Raw genomic sequence first — 22045 nt, 5'->3', positions numbered from 1 at the left:
CAGACAGACAGACGGACAGACAACGAAGTCTTAGTAATAGGGTTTTTACCCTTTAGGTACGGAACCCTAATAAAAAATATATCAGAGCGTTAATTTTTTATTTTTTTTATTATAAAATTCTGGCCGTCTATGGACTGTTCGTCCATATCCTTTTTTTGTTATTTTATTATTTAGATTTTTCGCACCAAGGATAATTGAAATAATATTATGAATTTTAATTAATTGTGGTACATCACGCCATGGACACTTTTTTTTTTTTAATATAAGTAATATGTATATCTCGTTTATAGAGCGTGAAAACCTCTTTAAACTTAATTACACTCGTCCAAACCTGGTAACCAGCATCACCCAGGAGTTGTTAATATATATATATATATATATATATATATATATATATATATATATATATATATATATATATATTGAATACTTGACAACTCCTGGTGTAATTAAGTTTAAAGAGGTTTTCACGCTCTATAAACGGGAGTTGGTTAATATCTCCAATGAGGATGACATCGTTGGCTACTACTCAACTATCAACCTTTTGTAGGTTTCTTTTGTCCCATTTACCAGCAAAGAGGCCATGGTACAAACTTTATCTTTAACTTTGTTTCCAGTTCGTAGCGATAGCCTTTGCTTTAGATCCTCGGCTGCTTCGATTGTCGTTGTTATTATAACGTCTGTTCCGAGCGTTAATATTTAAAGTGTACGTTCTACAACTTCGTCGCTAAAACAACTAAACTGATTTTGATCGTTGCGTTTTCCTAATCGCATTGCTATAACGATACTTTGAGTCCATACGTAAGGAAAAACGATAGTTTTGTGCCCGGAAACATGCACGATTTCGCATGATAAAACATAATATGTCGACGCAAATAATATGCGCGGGGCAACATAAATAGGAAATCGGCCAAGTGCGAGTTGGACTCGGGTACGAAGAGTTTCGTTCCTTACCATGATTATAGAGCAAAAATTGTAAAAAATTGTATTTTTGTATGGGAGCCCCCCTTAATTATTTATTTTATTCAAATTTTATTAATAAATATTAAAGTATGAGTATTTTGTGTACATTTCAAGTGCCTACTTGAAATGTACACAAAATAGTGTCATCATTAATACCGAGCAAAAAATGTTTGAAAAATCAGGTTTGTTGTATGGGAGCCCCTTTTAATATTTCATTTATTTTGTTTTTTGTATTTATTGTTATAGCGGCAACAGAAATACATAATCTGTGAAAATTTCAACTCTCTAGCTATTACCGTTCTTGTGCTACAGCCTGGAGACAGACAGACTGACGGACAGACATCGAAGTCTTAGTAATAGGGTCCCGTTTTTACCCATTTGATACGGAACCCTGAAAATACCGCTAGTACTGTCATCAGTATTTCTGGGACAATGGTCTGGTACCTTGTATAAAATTACAGCCACTTCTTTCCTCGTTTGGTTTTTTGACCACAAAAAACTATGTAGTTTAAAGTTTACTAAGGTGTACTCGGGGAATCGAGACAGTAGCGATCATAAACCACGATTGACAATGAATATATATTTTGCATACTCTATGTGAAATGAATGTGAAGCATATTATCACTTCGAAACTCATAAAAATTGGAGATTATCATTCTAAGAGCTACCAAGAGGTTTTCCGATGAATCTGTAATAATCTGTGTCATTATAAGAGGTCAATTTTATTCTTAAATATTCTAAATACAGTGCGAACATTTTTCATTTAGCACCTAGACTAAAAAGGTCAATGACCGCTACCGCCTCGATTCGTATAGGTAAGCAAAACTTTTTTACGTGAAACAGTAGCTAACTAGTTCCCTACAACTACTACTACTACTACTCACAAGCCACAAAACAATGGTTTTTACACTTTAAGGAAAATAAAAGTATCATCGTCAAATTAATTTGTACGGTCAGAAAAAGAGGTGACTAGCCAGATTCCATACCGAGCCCCAGACGGCACCTGCAGGTCGATTCTGGTAAATAATCCTACTATACAGTTTTGATGCAGTTTCAATACAACAAATCCAGTAAATTTTCTCATTAAATCCCACACTAACGTTAAATACGTTCTGATATAAATAAAGATGATGATCCATGCGTCGGATGGACATGTAAAAAGTCTGTCTTGCTCCTGATATCTCGCCAGACGTGTCGATCCAACTGTGTGATGAGAGCAAAGGAAGAGAGAGTGCTCTTGTGCGCACACACTTCTTCACTATAAAATCGCTCCGGTTCATTGAAACCAGGCACAAAGGTGTGGGAACTATTATTATTAGAGATGTGCCGATCATGACTTTGGCCGACTAGCCGACTAGCCGATTAGTCGGTTGCAAAGAAGCCGACTAATCGGCCGACTAGTCGGCCAAGCCGATCATGGTTTCGGAAGTTTCCGTAACGCTTTTTTACTGCTATTTCGCGGGTAAGTCGCACACGCCGCATGCAAACGTTTCGAATCGTGTGACTTACCCGCGAAACAGCAGTAAATAAGCGTTACGGAAACTTCCGAAACCATGATCGGCGCAGCCGACTAATCGGCTAGTCGGCTAGTCGGCCAAAGTCATGATCGGCACATCTCTATAATCAAGGTTTTTCTTTAATGTAATTTCAATAATAGAAAAAAAGTAAAAAGCCGATTAGTCGGCGCTTTTTGCCGACTATTCGCCGACTAGTCGCCGACTACAAAACTGGCCGGATAGTTGGTTTTACCGACTAGTCGGCACATCTCTAATTGTTATGAATTTTGGATTAAGATAGCAGATAGAGGTTACAGAATAAGACCGCGTAGCGGCCGGCAGACGGCGAGCGCCGTCGCGTCGGGTGTCTTTTCCGTGTTCATTCAAAAATTTTAACATTTACAAAAAGTGGATAATCAAAGTAACGGTATATAAAAGGTTACACGTTATTACGGTACACGATTTATTATTAAGTATGATAAAATTATTTTTATAATTAAAATATTATTTTAAGTAAATATATCAACACTTAATTTCTTTAAGTCAATTATTTTAAAGTTCCGATGTTGATTAGCTATAATTGGACTACTATTTTTTATTGAAGTATTTTTGTGTTGATATTCAAGCTTATTTAATTAGAAAAGAATAAGACTTTACAGTTTACTTTTTAAAGTGGCGTGTCAAAAAAACATTTAAAATGAACAAATGAAGCTTACACATTACAGATTAGAGTAATCCTATAGGTTATGACTTCCGTGATCTTGATTACCTACAATAAAAATAAAATTTATAAGTAAATAATTTAGTATCTTGTATAATATCTAAGTACTTATTTCCACATGGATAAAAACTTAAAATAAGATCTCATATATACAATTTTATTTTGAAATCTTTACTTATTTTATGTTTTTATTTAATATAAGCTAACAATAAGTAATAATATTGTAGATTTCCTCAAGCCTAGGTAATATTGTAATAGTAATTTAAATACTGGATACGTGCGTCATCGCATAAATTATTCCTTATTTTAGATATGCTAACATTTTTTATAATATTATGTCGAACTAATTTTGGCGCAGACGGCCGAAAAGAATGGTTTCTTCCGTTGAAGAGGTTAAATAATTAAAAGCTAACTCCTAAAGTATAGTGTATATATCGCAGTCGACTTGTTAAAATAGCCGTTCAATCAAACGGCTAGTCCTTTGACTGAACAACGCCATTCAATCTCACGTCGTTTAGCCGACTTGTTGACTGCAACGTTCAACACTACAGCTAGACGACGCTTAGCTAACTGGTTAAACGGCAATTTAACTAAGAAGACCTAATGATCTCCTTAGTTAAATTGTTTAGTGTTATTATTACAGAGGCGTACTAATAATACTAAGCAGAATAAATTATATTCTAACTCATTTTGAACACAATTGCAATAATATAGATACCTTGGCGATGCATTTCATAATCCCGTAATTTCTCCTCGAATATTTGTTCCAATTTGGATTCACTCGTATATGCTATAATCTGTCAATTTACTAACACTTTATATTGTATATTTACATATCTTAATACAACTACAAAACACTGGCTACGTGACGCATATTGTAAACAAAACGCACCTAGCGCCGCAGTGGTGAGCGCTGAACTAATTCAATCAAACAGCTGCTTTTGAATCAGCTGTAGTGTTAAACCTTTTGAGCGACGCAAATATTCAATTAAAAAGCTAAACGTGTGTTTGAGTGGCGTTGTTCAGTAAATGGGCTAGCTGTTTGATTGAACGGCTATTTTAACCAGTTGGCTGCGACATATATACAATGCACACATATAGCAGTTTAGTTTTAATAAACCGACTATCGTTACAGTATTTTTGTAACTTTATCCTACAAAAGAAGAGTTTTTGAATCAGAATCGTTCAAAATAGAGACAGACTAATGCTTTGTTCAAACCTACGCGACCAGGCGACTGCGAAGCGGGAGCGTCAAGTTGCGTCAAGTTGTCAAATGTGTGTTTTGATTCAAAACACATTTGACAACTTGACGCTACCGCTTCGCAGTTGCCTGGTCGCGTAGGTTTGAACTTTGAACAAAGCATTAATATTGCACTATAATGCTCTTTGTGTTGCTTGCTATCTGATGTCTGTTATCTGATGTCACGCTTATGAGTGCGTGCTTTTAATTCGGATGTTTAGTTAAAAGATGATAATTTAAAAATAATAATTATGATCATGTAAAGTTTAAGAAAACTATTACATAATTGCTAGTGATGGGCCGAATGTGGTTTGAAACGAATACGAACTTCGGCTGAACATTCGGTAAAAATGAAAAATTCGGCCGAACTTCGGCTCAATTTCGCCGCGCCTTTTCGAGTTGTGACTTGTTTACGCACTTCCTGCAAATATTGCTAGATGTGCCCCGCCCGCACTCTGCGCTTCCCCGCGGAGCCGTTAGCCAGCTAGTCATTTGTAAAGTAAAAGTAAAGTCAATTTTTTTGTTTTAGATTAAGTAAGAGAGATTTCGTAGACTTGGTGAGAAGAGCATGAAAATTTGTTTTTTGATTAAGAAAGATTTCGACTGGTTTGGTAAGTAAGAAGAGCGGTTTAATTTTGTGTTTAGTTTGTTTTAATTAACCAAAGATTTTTGAGACTGGTCGTTAAAAAGACCAATTTAAGTTGTTTGTTTATCACGTATGATTACTTTTTCTAATTCAAAAAAGTAAATGACTATGAATGAGTATAGTTCTTGTAGTATCTTGTTTTTTTTTTCAATTATATCTATTATGATGGTACAAGTATATTTAGTGCCGAATGTTCGGCATTTTAACCGAAATTCGGCCGAATGACGAAGTTCGGTTCAAGCTGCCAAGTTGGGTTTAACCGAATGTAAAACGAATTTCGGCCCACCCCTAAATTAATTACTTACATAAATGCTGTTTGAAAGAAAACTTATCGGATCCAAACAGAAACGAAAGCTCAATATTGTTGCATTAAAAATTTAAAATGAATGCTTAGATTTTTAAAACTCCGTAACGAGTTTTGATGCAATTTTTAATAGATAGACTGATTCAAGATATATAATAAAAGGTTAATAGGTTTACTATTATTATTGTAAGTAATATTATAATGTATCGTTCAAATCGTATCATAATATAATGACGTATCGTTCGATCGGTCGATCGTTTGCCTCGTTAGCTAATATTATTTATCTGTATAAAAGAGGTCCATGACTTATTAGAGTGTATTTCGCTAACCAAACCGATGGGCTATATATCAGACCAAAGGGGTCATTATGGGATGATCACCATACACTCTCGTGCTCGGCCCACGCGATTTTCACATGTTCTATTGTCTTCTTGCAATTAAACTGTGTAATTTATTTACACCATCTCAATTATTTGTGTTATATTATGTCTTTGTGTTTTATTGGTATTATAAAATACGATACCGGAATAAGGACTTAAGCTATTTTAATAGACAATAATAATATTAGTATTGCAAAAGGTAGAGTTCGTCTTACTTAAAAATGAGGCGTCTCTCTCTTGCATTTATCTATCTATAAATATAAAACTCAAAGGTGACTGACTGATTGACATAGTGATCTATCAACGCACAGCCCAAACCACTGGACGGATCGGGCTAAAATTTGGCATGCAGGTAGATGTTATGACGTAGGCACCCGCTAAGAAAGGATTTTGATAAATTCCAACCCCAAGGGGTTTAAATAGGGGATGAAAGTTTGTATATAATAATACTTCTTAACGCGAGCGAAGCCGCGGGCAAAAGCTCGTATTATATAAAATTTCTTATTTATGTCAACTAGTGAAGTAGTTGGCTGTAGATTCGCCCGAAGGTCATGTAGCAGTGACGTGAGCTTCCTATAACCCCAAGTAGAAAGATTCTGCTTTTACTTAACTTGTTCCTATATTTTGAATATCGTCGTCCAAATCCTTCGACGACCTTTGTGGCTCAGTGGTTGGGCGTGTTGTCAGCGCTCATGCCGGGGGTCGTGGGTTCGAATCGACGGAACAAAAAGTTTTCGATATTCCTGGTAGTGCAGCACGAGTCGGCGCATGAGTACCGGAAACTATTCCACCTCAATTTTTTTATGGGATCCTCTTCAAATTGTCCTGATGATATAAAATCATGTTGCCAGGGCGCAACCCGGTGCCATATTGTTTAAACAAACATTGTTTAAACAATTGCAAGGAATTGTTATTTTTCAAACGGACAATTTTTTTTAATATTCTTTATTGAAATACCAAAAAAAAAGGTCCTATGACTTTTCACGATAAAGTTAATATTTTTAAAGATATGAATTTTTAAAGGTTCGAAAATCTCAAATTTGGGTACCCATGAAAAATATAATATTTAAAAAAATAATAATATCTAAGTAATATATTTTTTAAAATTATCTATACAATATTAATTAATAATATTGATAATAGAGATTTAAGAAAAATTCATTGTTTATATCTTGTTTATTTAAGCAAAAGTAGACAAAAAATTGTTTTTTTTTTTTAATTTACTTAAACATTTACTTTATTTAATTTTATTATTAATTATTAAAGTACAAATATAATAAAGGATTTTGTGAAAATTTCAAGTGCTAACTGTTACTATTATTGATTACGAGCAAAAAAGGCCAAAAAAATCACGTTTCTTGTATGGGAGCCCCTTTAGAAGGAAACCCTAGCAGCTAGCCGGCTAGTTGCTAGGGTTTCCTTCTAAAGAAGTACCCACGTTGTACGTGTAGGTACATCAATTTACCTACCCGTACACATGTAGTAATTACACTTAATTAAGTTATCAAAATTACACAAGCCGATAAACATCGCAACATTCAGCTCGACTCAGACCGCAGCGCGGCGCGTAGATGTTTTTCTAAATTTGTATGCATTTGACAGATTTGCAAGACGTCTCGCGGCTCGCGCATTTGAAATCTGTCAATTCAGTACTTTAGAAATGCATCTACGCGTTACGTTGCGGTTTGAATTGACCCGGGTTGATTCAGACCGCAACGTGACGCGTGCATTTCTAAATTTATATGGATTTGACAGATTCCCAAGACGTCTCACGCAGTTGAAATCTGTCAAATCCATACAAATTTATGCCGCACCGCGCCTCGCCTCGCCCCGCCTCGTCGCGTTACGGTCTGAATTGACCCAAACGACAAACCTGCCCATTAGGACGTATAATTCGTATACTCTCTGCTTCGGCCATTTTGTGCCAATTAACCGTGTCCGCCATTAACTACCACTTGAAGTCCGTACCACATATGAATCCAGTTAGCTTAAAGTTCCAAACGTTCAGAGTATTTTATTTCTATACCTCAAAGTGATCCTTATGTCCTGGGTATTAAAGTTTTGTCAGAGATAATATTAATGTGAACAGGTATTAGGTAGAAACTAGACATGAGGAGGATGATCATGTGTGTAATTGTATTACCAATAATTAGCAATCTATTATTATTTATTATATTTTATGTATGCCCTTAGATTTTGCCTGAAATAAATGTTATTATTTGCTTGTTAAATTAAGAAAACATTTAAATGTATCATACTTATAAATTATGACGAGGAATCTATAGAATATCCATATCCATAATAGTACTTATAAAATATAAATGGCAAAGTGTGTTTATCTATATGTTACTTCTTTACGCCCAAACCTCTAAACCGATTTTGCTGAAATTCGGTAAGGAGATACTGTGAGTCCCGGGAAAGGACATTTGATACTTTTTATGCCGAAACGTACGGTTTCCGCGCGACAAACGAATTTTGGCGCAACGTAGTTGCGGGTGTCAGTGAGTCATCTAATTATAATATTATATGGTTTCGATCACCAGCTGCTGACAAAGCGACCACATATAAAATCTTATTGTGATATTCATAAAATTGAAAAACTTTTGGCAGCTATACTGTGCTGCAGACAGTTTACTATACTTACTTCAGTGCGTAACACGCAGCTGAAATAAGGAAAATAACATTAGAAAATTATTCTCATCGAACGGAACATTCCTTGTTTTTACAAAGCTGCAGACATTATAGTAAGTCTCAATCAAAGTGGATCTTAAGTTTTTGCTGCAGACTTTTTGTAAGTAGATAATAGTTTCGTCGTATTTTTATTCAGTAATGTTACATTGTAAAAAAAAGTAATATAAGTACTAAAGATAACATTGAAATCGCATCCAACTAACAAAACTACTCCCTTTACAGATTAATATCTGTAAAGATATCAATTTTATAATTTAATGTAATAAGTAGCAGATTTTTTTTAAATTATCACAATATTTAAACGCGAACTTGAAATTATCATAAGTAATAATAATATAATAATAGCTCCCACACCGGTTTCGGTGACGGTGGCCGGTTTCATTGAAACCAGGCCAGCTACGCAGGAGTAATTTTTATAGTGCCCAAGTGTGTGCGCAGTACACAAGAGCACTCTCTATTCCTTTACTCTCATAACCCAGTGGGACGGCAGACCGACACGACCGGCGAGAGATCAGGCGCAGGGCCGACTTTTTACATGCCCATCCGACGCATGGATCATCTTACTTGTCAGACAATCAGGTGATCAGCCTGCATTGTCCTAACCAAACTTGGAAATAACATGTTTCCAACGCGGGAATCGAACCCACGACCTCCGAGTCAAGAGCCGCGCTCTGTACCACTAGACCACGGAGGCGTTCAAAATCATAATTAATCAAGTTATTAATAGACAAAGTGTTATTACAAATTTGAAAAAAATATATATATCTTGATAAAAAATACGCCTTTAATTTAAACGTTTTATCGTGTGAATCTCCTGGCCGGTTATAACAGGGTGCATGTGCTCGAATAATCATAAATTAACCGTTAAAAGTTATTATATAAAAATGAAAAATAATTCAAATAGCATAGAGCGGTAGCTATTATAAAAATTATATTAATAATATTTTATGCTACACACTACCCACTACAGAAGCTAGAACTTATTAGTTGTTTTCTTTATTATGGTACAGAACTTTAGACGCAGAAACCAATAATAGGCTTCACATGATCATTTTTAACTAATACTTTGAAAAATGCTATCTTTTATACTCCTTGCCTTCCAAAGAAAAAACTAGAACTTTGTCCTTTACATTGTGATCTTCATTTTACATTCAAAACCTTATATCTATCAAAAAGGTTTTACGGTAATCCATCATAGGATAATGATCGGCGAACTTGTAGAATGCTTCCATAACGCGATAATTAAGAACGTCACAAAAAGTAACGAAATAAAAACTACCACATAGAGTAGTTACAAATAGATAGGTCATATTTTTTATTTATTTATTATTGTTTTTTTTTTCCATCCCCCTCAGAGTCAGGTCTGTATTATTATGTTGTCAAATTGCAACGAAATCAGCCAAACACTCAAAGTATTTTGATATAGAGTGAAGATAAGTAACCACTTAATACTTGACATTTACCAAAGTTATGGATGACAGTTATCCAAACATGCAATAAAATTTATAAGGACGTCCTCAACACGTTACTTATATTATAAGTTATTACATTTTATTCTATAGACTAGTGCATAACTTAAATGTACTTATAATTTTAATTTATTCAATTTAATTCTTACATTTAAATTATATCACTTCCGTGACTCAAAGTTCATCTCGGCCGAATTTTATCAAAATTAGGTTAGTCCCGATTTTGGCGGGACGTCCCGATTTTTATATCAAAATGAAATGTCCCGCGCGGGACTGGCTCGGTCCTGCTTTTCGGGGATAACCCGAACGTACGTGCAGGGTGCTGAGAAAGAAAGGTACGTAATTAAGATATATTTTGCTATATTATGTTGATACTTGTCACGTAAACGTAATTTTAAAGAAAGATAAAATTTCCAAAACAAAACGTTTGATTGTACTACTTTACTATGTCCTGCTTTTGACTGAAAAATCCCGCCATCTTCACTCAAAAAGTATTAAAGTCCCGAATTTGCACCAAAAAAATCTGGCAACGCTGGATAAGAGAAAACAAGCAGACAGACCTTTGCATTTATAACATCAAGGTGGCCCACAATTTGTATATACTTGTAACGTATATTATTACGAAAAATATTTTAATACAACCACAAAAGACCGGTTAGTTGACGCCATATTGTAAACAAAACGCACCTAGCGCTGCAGTGGTAAGCGTTGAACTAATTCAATCAAACGGCGGCTTTTGAATCAGCTGTAGTGTTGAACGTTTTGAGCGACTTAAAGATTCAATTAAAAAGCTAAACGTGTGATCGAATGGCGTTGTTCAATCAAAGGGCTAGCTGTTTGATTGAACGGCTATTTCAACCAGTTGGCTGCAACATATACATCTTTAATAATCAACGAAAATGCTAGAAGCAAATTATATTAATTTTTAAAATTATTATATACTAGCTGACCCGGCGAACTTCGTATCGCCCAACAGTCGATTCTTTAACTTTTGTATGGGAGTATAGAAAAGTGTTGTTTTTAGACTTTTTCAGGATTTTTTTTTTAGAATTTTTCTCTCTGTAAGAACCATCCTCGTACTTCAAGGAATATTTAAAAAAAAGAATTAGCGAAATCGGTCCAACCGTTCTCGAGTTTTGCGCTTAGCAACACATTCAGCGACTCATTTTTATATTATAGATAAAGGCTAAAGTCCCTCTATGGATCACATGATCACACACTCGATATAAAGTAACCAATGTTAAGATTGCGATCGGCGGTACGCGTAGAGGGTAATTGTTTAACTAATTAAAATGTCACAATAACGTATGCTCCATATTTTAATCCGTACGTCGAGTTACTAATAAAGCCGCAGGTGAAGTTCACCTGCTTAGTGCATATAGTGCTAGCTCAAACATTCCGCTAGCTAGTCACTCGATGTATGCGGAGATAAGAATATGTTATTATTAACGAATTAATGACTAATTTATTTACGGCTTAAACTGATAATATGCCAGCACTAATTCTAGTTAGTTGTTTTAAAATATTCTAGAGTATAATGAATGTTAAATTACATGTTGTTTAGTGTAAAAGTGTTCTAGACCTGTGATGCCAGTCCATCGAGTGCCAAGGTGTGACTTCCCATTATTGACGGTTAGCATCGATGATGTCTGAGACAAGTGTCCAGTTTTCAACCTAGTTTTATCGTAAACCTGCTAGAATGGATAATCCGTATGGTTTTCATACTACTAAAGCTACACATTAACTAACGCGATTGAAACAACAGAAAAAATCTAAAACATAATCTTAACAGCATTAAAGATAGCTTTAATAGTATGTGTTTTTGTGCACAAATGAAATTAAATCAGTTAGTGGCGGAGTAGAATCGCCTCTTAGCACGAATCGCTAACACCGGGTACCATTAAAAGGAATGATGATAAAGAACATATAATTTGTCCGTAATAAAGAGTGTGACGGGCGCGAGGAAAGCTCTCATTCGCATGCGGGGGCTGTATTTACAGATACAGCTTTAAACAGATGGAGACGATAACGGGTAATTATCGTGCGCCTTTTAATCGCCATTAAAACACTTTATTCGGAAATTCGAATATGACATGTGCAGCTCGAATAAGGGCGAAGCCACATTGCATTGCGAACCACAATATCCTTGGATTATACAAAACAACGACAGCGTAGTGAGTTCATAATTTTGCATGCGGCCAAAATCAGACATATTAGAGGTGTGTGGACCTTTAGTTCTATGATTTCTCGATATATATATTCAAAAAATGGTTCATGTATCTGATCCATAGGACTTTTATACGGCCGGCTCTCCCACTTGTGTCGTTTCGACAGTCGTCACACACATCACCCGACGACACAACACGTCAATTTGGCATAAAATACGTAAAACATCGTATCCGCACCGCAGCGGCACACCGCACATCGCAACGCGACGTAGCGAAGCAATATGTGACCTCGTTGTGAGTAACGAGGAAATCGAAAAAAGGTCCGAGAAAGTCCATTTGGAGTGCGGTCACAGGTTGACATGTAAATTGAATTGCATTGTCAGTTGTCGTGCTTTTGGATGTCCTGTGTCGTGTGGTAGAAGATTTTTTGTACAGGGATAATATTATGTCGGATTGCTCCTGGCAGTTTTGCACGTACAGCCTAAAGTATTTGGTAGCGTCCGACCGAAACTGGTTTTTCAGCCGAAACCGAAACCGAACTTTCAGCCTTACTCTCAGTTTCGGCCGAAACCGAAACCGAAACCGAAACTTGGTAAGACATTTAAGATTACGATTATTGACTGAAATTTATTGATTTTTGACATAAATTTACAACTTTTTAAAGTAAAGAAAAAGTACCGCATTGAATTTTTTACTTTTTGCGACATTTCTTAAATATTATTATCTACTTAATCTTAGACTCTAATATTATGTTCCCAATCTTAGACTCTAATATGTTCCCTAGAAATTTTTTTGTACTATATTCCGTTTTTATACGATTCCAAGTAGGTGCGATTTCATCAAAGAAATGGAACGCGCTTAGCGCACACAGTCACCAACCACGTTCACAGCAAACCGAGTTTTATCTTCAGAATGTCCAATGTTGTACAGTTAAACTTCATAAAGCCGTTGAAGTGCTATTAAGGTGTAGTGTCATGGCAAATCGAAAATCATAGACGAAAAAATGTCAAGATGACAGGTTTGATAGATGCGTTTGGGTAGCTTATGTATCGTTTCTTGCTTTTTTGTTCATAAAATAACTTAACTAGACTCCAAAATGATAAAACCATGTAAAATCATCGCGTGACGTCACATAACCTTTGATTTATTAATCGTGATTAAGATTATGAAATCCATTTGAAACAAAACGAGATTTACATCCCCGTAGGTACGCGTTTAATGAGAACTAAGTTTTATAAAACAAAGTTGTGTGATTAGTGAAACTCCCTTAGACATTAACGACATTACTTACAAAAAAATCAATTGCAGTATATTATTTTTGTGGGAAACATGGGCACGACCGCGGTTGAAGTTCAAAATGAAATTACTAAGCAAACTTGGAGTAGGCGTCACTAAATCTCGCAAGATATATCCTAATATATCATACCGTCTCACAGTCAAACAAAATTCTTAAGTAAATAAAGTTCATACACAATATTATAATCAATTTATCATAGCATTTACTAAATTGTTTGTTTGGGAAACATTGTTAAAATAGCACGTAATTTGCCAACAGTTATGTGTATTAAAAAAACCTGCGTTTGTCGTAGATATAAAATTCAATAATATAATTTCGATAACAATAAGTTTAGACAATTTAATAAAAATAAAACGAAGTGCTAATTTTTGATTTAGGACTAATCTCGAAAACAATATAATCTCAAATCACGATTAAATAGATGTGGCGAACTGAGCCAGGGCCTTGCTGGCAAGCAAGCAGTGCGAAGTGCGAAGCAGTGCGAGTTAACTGCGAAGTTTACCAAACGACGCATGAGTTTCGGCGGGGCCGAAAGTTTCGGCTATATTTTGGCCGAAACCGAAACTATGGCCCAAACTAGATTTTTTGGCCGAAACTGGCCGAAACCGAAACCGAAACCGAAAGTTCGGTCGGTCACTAGTATTTGGGTTTGATGTATTCGTAATTTACTAACTCATTGCTATATCTTGTTATGTACTCTATTAACTGTCCTTCCAATCAACTGTAAGCCTTCTCATACGTGGGAGAGCCATGCTTCGGCACGAATAGGCTGGCTCGACCGGAGAAATACCACGTTCTCACAGAAAACCGGCGTGAAACATGCTTGCGCTGTGTTTCGCCAAGTGAGTGAGTTCACCGGAGGCCCAATTCCCTTCCCTATCCTCCCCTATTCCCTATCCTCCCCTATTCCCTTCCCTTCCCATCCCTACCCTCCCCTATTACCCTATTCCCTCTTAAGAGGCCGGCAACGCACCTCTTCTGATGCTGCGAGCGTCCATGGGCGACGGAAGTTGCTTTCCATCAGGTGACCCGTTTGCTCGTTTGCCCCTTATTTCATTAAAAAAACGTATAACGATTTTTATTATTACAATATTTTCAAAACCCATGTTAATATTATTGAAAATGCGTAAATATTTAAATATTTATATTATGTTTTCTCTTCGCAACTAAACCGCAACTAAGCCGCTGTACAAATTTTCATGATACTTCTGGGTGGCAAAGTTGCGAGCAACATCTAGTTTCTAGTGTCACATGATTCTATACATTAACCCCCTTACTAATAAACGCTGTATGAGCTTTGAATAGTTATACAGTGTTTTGTCTTCTTCAATCCAATTAAAAATGTCACTTGTGTGACAGGAACAAAACACTGTATAACTATTCAAAGCTTATACAACGTTTATTAGTAAGGTGGTATGTGAATATTACGGGCGAATGAGATAAACTTTGGACATCATTACGCACAATCCTCACATGTCATTAGTTAGCCACAGCCTCGAATGACGTTCCAATACCGTTTGAGGGCGCCGCTGATGTTGTCTCGCTATCTCCCATCGCCTATGAATGGACGGTAGTTATTGAAAAAACCTTCACACACCAATGATATCTGATGATTGTGAGAGGTCTCTCCCGTGAATCCAATCCAGTTTAATGATATTTGAGATTTATTCGGACAACATTTTATTGCGAAAGCATTGGTGGTGGACCTACGTTATTTGGTCGGGTTGTGTTAAGTCAATCAATCTTGTCGATTTGATCGCGTTATGTCAAGTACAGCCTTAACATAACCCGATCAAATTGCGTAGGCTGGTAGGATCGTCAACTGCTTGCGAATCATTTTTTTGATAGTACTAACTTGTTATTACTTTTGTACCAGTAAGTATTTATTTTCGGTATTTACGCAAACAAATACTTTAATGACGTAAGTTGATATTAAATAGTACTATACTATTACTATAAGTTACGTCATATTAAAGTATTTGATGTGTCAGCAATATAACACGCAGAGCATCGTAGTGTGAAACTCTACATTTTACGTTTATTTCAGAGGTATAGAGTTCAATGACATTTAGCATTATTATTATCAAATAACTGAATTTGTATGTTATGCGGCCGTACATTGTAGTAGGATAATCATATTCTTTCTCGGCACTCAAAATGTCTTCATAATATCAGTTGTTTATGCGTGTAGAATATAACGTAACAAACAGAGAGACATACTTCGGCATATAATATTATTATATATGCAAAACATAACAAACAATCCCGTAAAACAGAAATCAGTGACAAGCTTCAAGCTTTTCATAATGTTATGTGATATGTTTCGTAACAAAAACACGGCTCAAATGTTGAATAAGTTTGCATACAATCACGAGAAGACTTCGCACGTACAGAGTACGATTCAGAATTATTTTACACCTAGCATGGCCTTTATATCAACGATGTAAACATCACTTTACAGAAGCTGGAAGTTGAAATAACTGAGAAGTGAGCACAGCTCGGGCAGCGTCCTGATTTAATAAAATGGAAGCGCATAGATATTAGGACGCAGTTGCCGCGGCCGCCTGCCGGCCAATTCCTTCGCCATCCCCAGTTTGCTTTACATCGCTGAATTGTTTTTGAACTACCTTTTTTTCAAGTGAGAACTTCTTAAAAGGCTTTATACACTATTTGTGAGGGGTCAAAAATTTTGAACTAATATACCACTTTTTTCGACCATGCGGCGAAAATGTATGTACGCCCCTGTTGTTTCGTTTTTCACTTACACCAGCTCTCCCGTTGTTTTATTCTGAATTAAGACGACGTGACAAATAAACTTCTGTTAAATCCTAGTAGCAAGGGCTGGATCGCCGGACCATCCCTCCATACATCCGAAACTATTAATATTCATTTGATGTCATATCCATTCTAATATTATAAATGCGAAAGTGTGTCTGTCCGTCTGTCTGTCTGTCTGTTACCTCTTCACGCCCAAACCGCTGAACCAATTTTGCTGAAAGGCATGAAGATACTTTGAGTCCCGGGAAAGGACATAGGATACTTTTTGTCCCGGAAAAATGTACGGTTACCGCGCGATAAACGAGTTTTGGCGCAACGGAGTTGCGGGCGTCATCTAGTTAAGTATATGGGTGTTCGGCACCGTATCGCCTCGAGCCGTTCATTATTGTTTGTATGAAACTCCCTACCGCAACGCACACTAAGCGGAAACGTAACGTAATCGCCTCGCCTCGGAACAGGCTTCGAACTGGGATGCGAAGCTTGGTCAACTAGCTTACGGCTCGTCGTCCCCGTGCTTACGTCTCTCCGTCACCCTTACTTCAAACTGATCTGGGGCCAGCGGTCGGCGAGCCGTAAGCGCGGCGTCACCTAGCCGTAGCCGAGTTGACGTACAGGAGCTACTGATACGCCTTGGTTACGTGCATACGAAATAGGTTGACGCCTGGTTGACGGCGAGGCGAAAGGCGATACGGTGACGATCCCTTTCCGAGTTGATATATGTGCTGTGACCCTAACACTACCGTTTCCCGTTTGTCAGAATATAATTCTGATCAAAATAAGCAATGTACGGCGTATTGGGTTGCATCTTCTTATACATACCTTCGCTATTCTCTAGCGGGCCCACGTGTGCGGGGCGGTGCGCGGTCGTGCGGTGCTGTGGTCGTTTTGCGTCGTCGTGACTGGGGACCGTGCGCGCGCGCGTCACGGCGCGCTCCGACCGCACTATTTTATCGCATTAATTATTTGGAAAACGATTCCCCTAGACCTAGCATTCCTGGGACTCGTTTGTTGAGAAAAATGTTGCCCGGAGATTCATTGGTAATTAAGTCAGGAGCGCTATTTTGAGCATCACAGAGACTCTACCTACTTAATTGGAGTTTATTAGTTAGGAATATGCTTACTTTCTAACTTTTTCTCGCTCTTCAATTATGTACTTATTAATGATACAGTAACAGCATTACAAGCCGAGCACCCTCAAACTCAATCCTCATATCAAATAAAGAAGATTCTGCATGCTTACTTTCTTTTTGACGACAGAACGGAAAGATATCGAATGTTGAATACAAAATCTTATATATACAGTAACAAAGATAAATGATAATAATACTTTAGAGTGAGTCCGTGTAGAGAGTTCACTGTGAAAGTGGCAGCGCTGAAAGACGATTTTTTTTTTACTTTTGTATGGGCAAGGGCCCGAACGTCACGAGTTTCCCCATACAAAAGTGAAAAAAATGTTGGTATTTCAGCACTGCTACTTTCACAGTGAACTCTCTACAAGGAACACGTACACACCCTAAAGTATTATCACTTATTTTTGTTACACCCTGTATACCTTATAAAAGATTATGTAACAGCATTCGATATTCAAATAAAACAAATTATAATGGCAATAAGCATTACTTATTATTAAAGTAAACGCCGCCCGTTAGTACCTACAAGGTGTAGTACCGCGGGTCTACCGCCGCGTGCAGATGTTATCAACTCCCACGTTAAGTAAGAGATGCCTTTTACTATCGCTACCACATCATTAATTAATTTTACAAAAAAATTATTAGTTCTGAGGCGAAAAGTTATGTCATGTACACATGTCTGTTTTGAATATAACTATCGCTGTATTTTAAACTTTTTACTTGTAAAATACTGGATAATTAGGGTTCCGTAGCCAAATGGCAAAAACGGAACCCTTATAAATTCGTCATGTCTGTCTGTCTGTCTGTCTGTCTGTCTGTCTGTCTGTCTGTCTGTCTGTCCGTCTGTCTGTCAGTCTGTCTGTCCGTCCGTATGTCACAGCCATTTTTCTCCTAAACTATAAGGAATATACTATTTTTTTAAACGGGCAAAAGGCCCACCACACATTCCCACCACTGTCACTCCTGTGTCGCCAGGATCAACGGTGGTAACCAACCACGAAAACCCTTTGATATGATCTCAGGGATGCCCGAGGGACAAGCTAAATCTGTCTTGGGACCCGCAACGAAATTAATCAGAAGAAATAAGGGCTATACTATTGAAACTTGGTACGTAGATGTAGTCTATGAACCGCATTCAGATTTTGATACAAAAATGGAAAAAATATTAAAAATTTTATTGGTCCCCACAGGTACAACTGAAACAAAAAAAAAATTTTCATCTAACCTATGCGTGTGGGGTATTTACGGATAGGTCTTCAAAAATTATATTGAGGTTTCTAATATAATTTTTTTCTAACCTGCGACAGAGACTCTTCCAAAGTGGAAAAACTTTAGAAGTTAGAGGGGGGGGGACCCTCTAACTTCTAAAGTAGGGGCATGATAATTCTTAAAAAAATATATGATGTACATAACTATAAAAACTACCAACGAAAATTGGTTTGAACGAGTCTATTTATATATAGTCTATTATAATATTATTATCTGAAACATTTTGCGTAATTTATTTTTAAATTGCGACACTGTAGCCTTGGGTGGTCTGTTTTGCGCCTGACAGTTTGGATCCACAGAATATCAGGTGGTTATCCATAGTCGTTTTACCTGAGTGGACTCCATTTCAATGGCTTGAGCATTACACCTCCTGCCTTCCCATAACACTCTTGCTTGCTAAGTTATAATTGAAATATTTGTTACTTGCTACTTTTCTTTTTTTTATTTTTTGTTCATTCTTAGTTAGGCTAGTTACAGTTCATATTAGACTACTGTTTTGTATTGCCATGTCAACATCATTTTAACTGATCTGTGTTTTTTTTTTGTTTTTTTTTTTCTGGTAATGTAGTGTGGTGTAATGTCCATAGTTCATGAATAAATGTTTTATTATTATTATTATCTAGCAAATACTTTTTTTTGTACTTCATAAATGGTAAACCTTAATTTAACTTTCATTAAATCAACTGAAATAATATAAAAATAAATCAAAAACCTTTGAATTTCATAGAAATAAACCTTATTGCTGCTGCGGAACCCTTCATGGGCGAGTCCAACTCGCACTTGGCCGGTTTTTTTTAATTAGATAAAATCGGTTCAGCGATTGAACATAAGAAACACATGCTATGATGGAATTACGGAAAGGGATAGAATGGATTTGTACATAACTATAATATAATATGTATATTCTATAGGTAATAACTAATAACTAAAAAAAAGTCCAACAATGTGTTTATATTTTTCTGATACGTTGGAGAAGTCACAAGTCGAACAAAGACTGTACTTTGTGTAGTCGTCTGTTGTATAGTCATTCGAGGGACATAATAAATAATAATATTTTACCCAACGTACTTATAAACTGGCTTCATTATCAACGAAAGCTTAACTTTGTAAACAAGTAAAATCGTACTAATATTATAAAGGCCAAAGTTTGTTTGGATGTATAGATGTATGGATGTGTGGATGTATGGATGTTTGTTACTCTTTCACGCAAAAACTACTGAACGGATTTTAATGAAACTTTACAATAATATAGCTTATACATCAGAATAACACATAGGCTACAATTTTAACCGACTTTCAAAATTGGGGAGGTGTTATGCTCGTTTTCTTATGTTCAACGATTACTCCGCCGATTGTTAACCGATTTTCAAAAATTTTCTTTTGGTATGGGATTGGATGGGATTCATATTACCAAATTGGGATGATACCCTATATCATCCCAATTTGCTATTATATTCACAAAAGTGGTGATCTGATGAAGGATCCATAAGTAATCGAGGGAACTCCTCAAAATTTATAGGGAAACATGTGGTGACTTCGGTTTCGTGAGAAGTATTCTAAGCAAATGCTACAAACAAGTAAGACTTTGCACTGAGGTATATGGTATACCGGAGGTGACATACCTGGTATACCGTGGTTCGGAAGGTGCTGAGAGAACTCCTGATTCTTTATAGATACAAGTTTGGGAGTTTCGGGGTTTTTTTAAGAACGGAAAGCATATGCTACTATGCAAATTACATGCATCATCATCATCATCACTACCATAATATTATACCATGCATCGTCCCATGATTATGAGCCTTTTCATTGTCTTTTAGATCGAGGCTCGAGTTTGTCAAGCGATGATTTAAAAAAATCTATACTTAATATTATAAACCTGAAGAGTATGTTTGCTTGAATGCGCTAATCTCAGGAACTACAGGTCCGATTTAAAAACTTATTTCAGTGTTAGATATCTCATTTATCGAGTAAGGCTATAGGCTATATTATATTATATTATCACGCTAAGACTAATATGACCGAAGAAACTTAGGAAAATGTGGTAAAAACGGGGAAAATATTAGAAGGGAAATCTCACGAACTACTGGAGCAATTTTTATAGCAATAAAATAGAGCAATAGCAATATTTGGTACTTATATAGAGTAGACCACGTGAAAGGAGTATTTATAGCTATTTTTATTCGAAAATGTACGGTTTCTGTAAAATTCCTAATTTACGCGGGCGAAGCCGCGCGGGACATCTAGTTTATCATAATAAAGAAACTTATTTGAATGCAAGCAAAGTGGTGGAAAAGTGCTATAAGTAGTATCGGGAATATATAATGACAAATTATTATAATTAGGTAACACAGTATAGTCTCATTTTCATAATTTTCAAATACCTATAATATTATCTACTTTGTCAAAAGTACTACTACTATCATTATTTTCATTTATTTCATTGCATTTGGAATGTAAAAATAACTTATCAACATTACTTTGTATAAATATTCTTTGCATAAACGTGGATAATAATAAATTATAATTTTATATTTCCACAAATTGACGGCAACATGTCTGTGGTCATCAAAAATTTAACATGATGTAAATAATCATAAATTCCCGGTACTAAATAGTACAGCTAAACATTAAAAACAAATAACTGTTGAGCGTGCGTGCTATACCTTTGTTGCTCATTGCAAGAAAACTAAAGGCGACTGCATAGTGAATTGTTGATAAACAGCCAGCTTGTTCACATAGTCGCAATAATTCGCTGCACTTTTGTTAATAAAAAAAAATATTTATAGGATTAACATCCAATCATACTATAATATACTATTAATAGGTATATTATTTTTCAATATCTAGTATTAGCGTGAAAGAGAAAGAAACACTAGCTACTAGCTTCACAAACATTAAATATTGTAGGATTTTCAATTAACAAAATATGATCTGGAACAGCAAACATAATATCACTAGAAGACTAGTTCATATAAGGCCAAAGTAACAAAAATAATTATTGTTGAATGTGTTGAATCGGAGAAACCGATTCATAGGCAGTTGAGTGTTGACGGACCTACGTAATTTGGTTGGTTTATGTCATTTCAATAAATTAGTTGCGATCTGTTGGCTGGGTTTAACACGCGACCAAATTACGCAAGTCCGCAATCTATCTATGATCAACTTCTCTGATAGTACAAAATTTACGAACAATAATATCATAATATCTTTTTTAACGTGCTCAATACAATAATTATTATTAATTACATAACTGTTAAAAACTTGTAAATGGCTAGTTGTTTTTACTTTGTCATTATTGAGTTTTATTTAGCTGTAAGTTTTTCTGTACAAATAAAATAAATTAAAAAATATCATCGCCTCTTTATGTCGCTGCCAAACTTACTAAAACACGGCCAACAAAACGCGTATTCTCTCTTGTGAACACAGCGTTACGTATGATTACTCGAGGCGCATGCAAAAACGAGGAACTTTGTACACTCGCGCTATAACCCAA

At 36.0% G+C, this 22045-nt stretch overlaps 1 long non-coding RNA gene across 1 annotated transcript; it reads left to right on the top strand.

Moving 5' to 3' along the window:
* The first annotated feature begins 2294 nt into the window (after positions 1-2294).
* LOC121727022 lies at positions 2295-20447 on the top strand. The gene is made up of 3 exons (XR_006035612.1): positions 2295-2463; positions 10121-10124; positions 20435-20447. It is a non-coding gene; the product is annotated as an uncharacterized LOC121727022 (long non-coding RNA).
* Positions 20448-22045: the final 1598 nt, after the last annotated feature.

The sequence above is a fragment of the Aricia agestis genome, chromosome 5, assembly GCF_905147365.1.
Source record: "Aricia agestis chromosome 5, ilAriAges1.1, whole genome shotgun sequence".
Classification (NCBI taxonomy): domain Eukaryota; kingdom Metazoa; phylum Arthropoda; class Insecta; order Lepidoptera; family Lycaenidae; genus Aricia; species Aricia agestis.
This window is presented reverse-complemented; position numbering and strand designations above follow the sequence as displayed.